The sequence below is a fragment of the Ursus americanus genome, chromosome 13, assembly GCF_024610735.1.
Source record: "Ursus americanus isolate L20-20 chromosome 13, mUrsAme1.1.p, whole genome shotgun sequence".
Lineage (NCBI taxonomy): Eukaryota > Metazoa > Chordata > Mammalia > Carnivora > Ursidae > Ursus > Ursus americanus.
The window spans coordinates 43,057,347-43,065,811 of record NC_142139.1 but is presented as its reverse complement, the minus strand read 5'-3'; the positions used below and the strand labels follow the sequence as shown (position 1 = coordinate 43,065,811).

At 43.1% G+C, this 8,465-nt stretch overlaps 1 pseudogene; it reads left to right on the top strand.

The window, feature by feature from the left end:
* Positions 1–562: 562 nt before the first annotated feature.
* Positions 563–980, top strand: LOC123793048 (large ribosomal subunit protein uL29 pseudogene; annotated as a pseudogene).
* Positions 981–8,465: the final 7,485 nt, after the last annotated feature.

The window sequence follows — 8,465 nt, the reverse complement described above, 5'->3', positions numbered from 1 at the left end:
TGTTGGGGACAGCGTTCAACCCAGGCAGTCGGACCCCAGAGCTGGCATTCTTAATAACTTTACGGAAGGAAGGAAGGAAGGAAGGAAGGAAGGAAGGAAGGAAGGAAGGAAGGAAGGAAGGAAGGAAGGAAGGAAGGAAGGAGATATAATGAAACTGGGATGTTCTACACATATAGAACAGTCAAGAACATCAGCAAAACATAACCCTAATAATCCACAGGGGCAGAGAGAAGGCTATGACTTCAAGGCGCGATTTGTATTGTGTTAGCTGGAAGCTACGTCATCAGTCTCCTAGACCCCTAGCTGGAGGCCGCTTGAAAGGTAAGACAGTAAGGAAACTGTTCACGTAGGTTAGAGAGACATAGGCATTAGCTAGGAAAGATTGAACCTCTAGCCAGCAATTCCAAAATAATCCCTTTCCATAATAATAATTTTTTTAAAAATCTGCCAATAATTCTCCAATCTAATTGAAATCTACCTCTGCGGGATAGACTAAGATATTTAGAATCACACCCTTTCCCTCTGCCCCTTTCCCTCGGTGGCAGCAGCGGCTTGTGCAGACATGGCCAAGATTAACTCCTGGGACAGACCTTCGCAGGAGAAGAAAGAGGAGCTGCTTCAACAGCTGGAGAACTTGAAGGTGGAGCCGTCCCAGCCCCGTGTCGCCGAAGTGACAGGAGGCAAGGCTTCCAAGCTCTCCAAGATCCCTCCCAGTTGCGGGCAAAACTCACCCCCGGGGGTCTCGCTGTCATCAACCCGACTCAGAGAACGTCGGGAAATTCTACAGGTGTAAGAAGGACAAGCCGCTGGATCTGCGGCGGCCGAGGACACGTGCCAGGCCCTGCCGGCTGGGCTAACACGAGGAAAACCTGAAGGGCGAGAAGCTGCCGCAGAAGGAGCGGCTCCACCCGCGCCGAAGTCCGCGGTCGAGGCTTGAGTACCGCCGTCATCACGAGCAAACAGGGGGAAAAAAAATTTAGAATCACAGCAGATAAACCACGATTCAAAACTTGTGTACTGTATGGTAACTAACATAATACAATAAAAAAATTATTAAAAACAAACAAACAAAAAACCCAAAAACCCACAAAACAAACAACCAAACAAAAAACTTGAGTACCCTTTCAGCACAAATAATATTTGGGCTGAATTCTCAGCTGTAAATACCCTTCAACTTAGACAAAAGCAAAGTAACGAGACAGCAGTCTTTATAGCTCTGAAATACACATACAAAAATCTCTACTTGGGAATACATACTGTATTCGTGCGTGCGTGTGTTCTTTTTATTTCTTCAATATATTATTTGTACATTCTACCGGTGCCTGGTTAGAAAATGAGATGGGGGATTTGGGGGAAAGAGGTTTATTAAGGGAGTGCTCTCACGATGAGCCTGTCAGGCAGTGAGGCAGGCAGGCTTAGGCAAGGGGGTAAAAGCTCCAAGCAAGAGGGCTAGCATTTCGTACCCACGTGGTGCAGGGTTTGCAGTCCAGAGGATGGTGAAAAACGAGGGGCATAACCACCCGAATGAGATGATTCCTATTTGGCCGAGGGGAGCTGCCTGGGGAAGGACGCTGCTGGGTGCTGTCAGCAGCTGGGAGTGGGTGCTGCGTGCTGGTAGTGGGCGAGGCGCCAAAGGCACCGAGGCAACGCACTGTTTTTAAGATAACTACTGTGGGGATGTACTGTATGGTGACTAATATAACAAAATAAAAATTATAAGAAAAATAAGGTAACTACTGAACCCCATGCACAAATAAAATAAACCAAGAAAAATATGTACCTACTGTTTTCAATTGGGTATAAGTGTATTTAGGAATATGTATGAAACATATCTTTCAGGCCGGGTTCCCTATCTCTTCGTTAGGTTATCTTCTCTGCTTCACACAGTAGGCAAGCAATAAATGGGAAATTAAATAGTTGTTAACTGGTTAAATTACTATTCCCTGAACAATAATCCATTGCCACATCAACCACGTAGGTAATCCATAGTTTAGGTAAACCATTCTCATAGTTCCTGATAATGCTCCTGAAAATAAGAAGCCATTGTCACTATGTGGTGAATAATGATGAGACAATCCTCAGAAATTCAGCTCCGCTGTAAGGCAAGTGCTTAACATGGAGCCTGTTGCTCGTTCCTGATTAAACCTTCTTTCTCTAATGCATTTTCAGAGCTTAAACTAAAAAACAATAATACATAATCACAACTGGATTTATGTTAAGAAATCCAAACACCTAACCTCGTATTTGCCTTTATTAAACGCCAGAATGTTAAGATGAAAATATTCACGGAATGCAAATGGTAACAAGGACGTTGTGGCTACAGTCTCTTTGTTTGAAATGTAGTGGTCGCAGCACTCCAGATGTTCTACAGTCAAAGCTATGACCCTCCATCTGTAGACTAACGACAGATCCCAGGGTACCCAGCGCCATCCAGCTTTGCTCCTAAGTCACCATATAAATAAATGTCAGTCTTAAAGAGAGTTACAAAGATCCAAAATGGTGCCCAAAGTTTTGGGGATCTAACTGAACTTCCACCTGCTGGTACAACTTCGGTCAAAACTATCACAACATTAAGCCATATTTTGTCCTACCCCTACTCTGCCATATGGTCAACTTGTGTCTCAAGTTTGGTTTTCCCTAGAAGGTGGGGGACAGGAAATGAGCTGTATCTGAGCAGTCCTGAGTCTGCAAAGGGCTGTTCTCTGAGGCCCCTGCCCCTGCAGCCTCGTTTCAGTTCAAGGTTACCGAACCTCACGAGGAATCTGGCCTCTTAAATCCCCATCTGGCATATCAACCTTATGCCCCACCATTTTTTAGATGTACTTCCCTTTTCTGATCTAAGTGCGCCTAACACTGCTTGTCTTCTCAGATATTGTCCATTTATCTCCAGTATTCTTTATGCTAGCCAAATGGCATACACAATATTTTTTTCTAAATACACAAACAATACTCATTTCAATGAATTAGTCTTTCAAAATATAAAACCAAAATGAAGATATTTTATTTTAAAAATCACTCATAATCCCAACATTTCAAAGATAATCACAGAAAATCTTTTAGTATATTTTCTTACCACACTCTTTTTTAATGAGTTAATATATGCGTTATCGACACAAACATAGTATAATATTACCTGCAGCCTCTTTTGTTTATTGTGCTTTTCCTCTATAGCATTCAACAGCATGATGTTTAGTAGTTCCCTGGAATCCACTGTATGGATGGGTCATCTTTGGTTTACTCAATCCCTGTTAGGTTCTCACTCTCTCACCGACCCTCCTCCCTTTTCCCCGATTAGTGCAGGAGTTTGTGAACCAAGGAGAGGACAGGAGGTGCTGGGAGTGGCTTTGGTGACAAGATGGGAACCCCTCTAGTGTCAGGACTCATGCCACCCCTGCATGTGTCTTCAGCACAAGCTTGAATGGCCAAAGAGATCTGAGGACTCTTTCAACCCTGGCTAAGTATGGTAAAGGATTTTTTCCCCCATACTTCCTGCTACAGGATCAAAATTTGAATTTTGTTAATAAATATTTCTCATTTCAATTTCCATTTCAATTTCCTTTTTTTTTCCTATGGAAAATAAATTTTATGATGCCACTAAGGCGGAAAAAATATAGTTGACTTCTATTTTCTATATCAAATCTGAAAAGAAATTTGAAAAGCTACCCTTTCTGACTCTGACATTTTCCTTTCCTGACTTTTTGTTCTAACTAAGACGTACTTTTTTTTATACTTGTAGAACAAATTCAGTTACTGCGGTGCAGAGCTAACCCAAACTCAGAGTGTTAGGTGCACAAAGGAACGTCTGCTTTCCTAAATGTGAAACACAGGGAATGGGCTTATGGTCAATATTAAAACATAGACAAATGTGTATCCTCTATCATTTGAACCAGGAGTAGGCAATTGATGGCGTTCATTCTAAAGGGACATGTGAGATGGCTTTGGCCAACATGACTGAAGAAAACATTTAAGATCAAAATTGCTACTTTGAATTTTGATACTTTATTTCCTGACAACTCTAACTTGGAACTGGAAATAGCACTACCCCTTATCTTCAGGCTGGATTTACATTACTGTTTGGCATCCACAGAAATTCAAAAGTATGTATACTGTAACTTTTCTCTTCTGTATGGAACTCAAACATTTTTTACCCCCCTCCAAAAAATCCTATCTTTGGCCAGCCAAATAAAATCAGCTTGAATCATATCCCTTGAGGGGAGTTAGCTCATCATTCTTCTAAGTATTTAGGGGGATGGAATCTCATGAATTCAGATTAACCTCTGACTCCGAGCTCCTATTTTAGCTTATGGATCATTTGATCTTACTCTGCAACATGTCAAGCCAGAAGTAAAACTCAGAACTGTTCCTTGTTTTTTTACCACCAAAAATCCTCTCGCACAAAGCTTTTGTGTTTAAAACATTGTACTGAAAGCGCTGGTGAGACAAGAAGATTTCCACCTTCAAACTGTAAAGCCAGATCCTAAAGCAATTCTTTTTTCCCCCAAATAGCTGTAGTTCAGTTGCTCTTTTGTGTTAGTGTATTACCAAAAGCAAGTGCCTTTGTAAGCCTTTGAACTGCCCACCATCTTTGCAAGAGTGAGGTTTTGTTTCCCGATAGCCTCTTCCATCAGATGCAGCACAAATTTCTGTGCATTCTTCTTTCTCTTTCTGGCAGCCTCAGCAATGGTACAAGAGTCGCAACTAGCACTCTTACTATAAAGAGAAGTTCCTGACACCTGGTAGAGATACATACCCATTATTGTAACCATTACGGTGCTCCCAGTGGCAATTAAGAATAATGTCAAGCTACGAACAAGAACAAAGGAATTTATTAGCCCGTGATTAGAAGGTCTAGAGGCCCCGTGAGCTTGAGAGCTGGTTTATGCAGGGCTATCACAAGGATACAGTGCCTCTCACAGCCAGCTCCGTCCTGAAGTTGGCTCACTGTGGCTGTAGGAAAGCTCCTGATGTCTCCTCATTTCATCAGTACGAGATAGAACTTGATTTCTCCGACCATTGAACAAAATTCCTCAGATTTCCAGTGACTGGACCGCCCTAAGTTAACCCCTGTGGCTAGGGGCATGCCATATACTGACTGGCTTAGTCGTAAATTACCAGAAGTGTGAGAAGGAGAATGGGATGACCCTGCTTGGTTTATATCCAGCCAGGCTGGACACGGGATCAATCCCATCCAAACCACATGACTATTACCCAGTGGGGGAGGGGTGCAAATGGATGTTGAGGAGACCCCCACAATGTCCACTGCAAGAGGGAGTCATCATCTGAGGAGCCAGCGGCCCAACATCACACTCTCTGGGCACTGCCTCCCAGAGAGATTTCTATGTTCCAGCAGGTCTTAAAAAGTCAAGAAAGATAAGAGTAAGGGTGGTCCAAAGCCTTGAAGACAGATAGGGAAAACACAGATACCTAAGCTATGAAGATGGAACGTGCCCAGGAGGAAAGGACACAGCCCTGAAAACAAGCCCTCTGGGAAGATGGGTATGCAGACCCCACCTGGGAGTCCCGTTCTGTCAAGTCGCTACATCTCCCCCCAGCACCCATGACATGAAATGCTAATGCCCCCAAATGCTGTCTGTGCTCTCATTTCCACTTTGTCTCCCCATTTGGACTTATCATTGAGCCCCATCTCCTCACTTCAGCCTCAGTGACTCTAAAGCAACCGTGCTCCACCAAACCAGCGTCGGTTGCCTGCTTCTGCCTTAAGAGAACTTCACAGCCCAGTGATCCCCCAGCTCCGCTGTTCTTCTCATCCCTCCGGGCTCCCACATCCCTGGGGAGTACTCTCCCCTGGGTTTTGTCAGTGGGATGCAGGCAGTGCACCTCTATATAATAAATCTAATTGTAACTAGAGTAGTCTCATTTCCTTCTTTGCTTCCCAAACGACATTGGTTTAGCACATGCTCTGTGTCTGGCACTGTACTAGACACGATTCCAATCCCAATAAATCCTCACAACAACACTGTCTTGCAGCTACTTTACAGACTGGGAAACCGTGACCCCGTATGCTTGGATCATGAACTGCCGTGGCAGGACAGAGCTGCCCGATTCTCTCTGCCTGGCCCACCCTCACCTTGTCCCTGAGAAAACTCTCCTTCCATATAAAGAAGGCAAAGGAATAAAATAAAATACTTTATTATTTAACTGAACCTTTGGACTCAAATTCCATTACAGAAATCTAAGATATTTGCCTGGACCACAAAGAAAAAAAAAACTTTTTTTTTTTTTGCCTGGGTTATGGACTTGGGGAGCCTCCTTCCTTCCAAGCCCAGACTCAGATCTTGAATTCCCTCTTCACATGAACATTACAAATGCTAATTATAACTGGAAATGCCTTGTTGATGACTTTCAATATTTATTACTTGCAACAGAGAATAAAGTTATTCCTAGGACTGTTAGTCAGTGTGCATTCAATATGACTAAAGTGAGGGAAATTAAAGTGTGTCATTGTAATACTAATTTCAATGACAAGAACACTTGCTGAGATAGCCATGCTCTACCCCTACAAACTGAAGAATTCACATGCTTTGAATCCTAGCATGTGAGTGATGGAGACACCACTCGCTGCTCCTCCACCAAAAACCACCTGTGTCTCTGACACAGGATGTCTGCAGCCAAAGCTGTCCCAACCACAGAGAGAGAAGGAACAATTCGTGTAAAAGACAGAGAGGGAGGGAAGGAGGGAAGGAGGAAAGGAAGGAAGGAAGGAAGGAAGGAAGGAAGGAAGGAAGGAAGGAAGGAAGGAAGGAAAGAAGGGAGGGAGGGAGGGACGGAGGGAGGGAGGGAGGGAGGAAGGAAGGAAGGGAGGAAGGAAGGAAGAGAGGGAGAGAGAGACGGAGGGAGGGAGGGAAGGAGGAAGAAAGAAAGGCTACAGAGTAAAGCAGTTTTCTTTAAGATGGCCCTATCTGCCTGTTTAACTTACCCAGCTAGCTCCTGGTGAAAGCATAAAAGAACACTTACTGAATTCAAGAGACTAAAGATCCTGAAGAGCTGTGAGTCACAGCAAAGATGAGGGAGTCGCCTTATTTATTTCCTGCTGCATGTGATTAGTAGTAATGAAGCCTTCATTTATCTCTTTTAATAATTTTTTATTATGTTATGTGAGTCACCATACAGTATATCCTTAGTTTTTGATGCCATGTTCCATGATTCATTAGTTGCGTATAACACCCAGTGCGCCATGCAATATGTGCCCTCCTTACTACCCATCACCAGCCTATCCCAGTCCCCCACTCCCCTCCCCTCTGAAGCCCTCAGTTTGTTTCCCAGAGTCCATAGTCACTCATGGTTCATTCCCCCTTCTCTTTACCCCCCCCATTCTTCCCTTTCTTCTCCTGCCGATCTTCCTGCTATTTCTTATGTTCCATAAATGAGTGAAACCATAAGATAATTGTCTTTCTCTGCTTGACTTATTTCACTTAGCATTATCTCCTCCAGTCCTGTCCATGTTGCCGCAAATGTTGTGTAATCGTTCTTTCTGATGGCTGAGTAATATTCCATTGTATATATGGACCACATCTTCTTAATCCAGTCATCTGTTGAAGGGCATCTCGGCTCCTTCCACGATTTAGCTATTGTGGACAATGCTGCTATGAACATTGGGGTGCATATGGCCCTTCTCTTCACTACGTCTGTATCTTTGGGGTAAACACCCAGTAGTGCAATGGCTGGATCATAGGGTAGCTCAATTTTTAACTTTTTAAGGGACCTCCACACTGTTTTCCAAAGTGGCTGTACCAACTTGCATTCCCACCAACAGTGAGGGATCCCCTTTCTCCACATCCTCTCCAATATTTGTTGTTTTTTGTCTTGTCATTTTTTGCCATTCTAATTGGCATAAGGTGGTATCTCAATGTGGTTTTGATTTGAATTTCCCTGATGGCTAATGATATTGAACATTTTTTACGTGTCTGTTAGCCATTTGTATGTCTTCATTGGAAAAGTGTCTGTTCATATCTTCTGCCCATTTTTTGATTTGATTATTTGTTTCTCATGTATTGAGTTTGAGAAGTTCTTTGTAGATCTTGGATACCAGTCTTTTATCTGTAGTGTCATTTGCAAATATTTTCTCCCATTCCGTGGGCTGCCTCTTCGTTTTTTTGGCTGTTTCCTTGGCTGTGCAGAAGCTTTTTATCTTGGTGAAGTCCCACAAGTTCATTTTTTCTTTTGTTTCTCTTGCCTTTGGAGATGTGTCATGAAAAAAGTTGTTGTGGCCAATATCAAAGAGGTTACGGCCTATGTTCTCCTCTGTGATTTTGATGCATTCCTGTCTCACATTGAGGTCTTTCATCCATTTGGAGTTTATCTTTGTGTATGGTGTCAGAGAGTGGTCAAGTTTCATTCTTTTGCATGTAGCTGTCCAATTTTCCCAGCACCATTTATTGAAGAGACTGTCTTTTTTGCACTGGATGTTTTTTCCTGCTTTCATTTAAAATTTGAATCCATGGTCC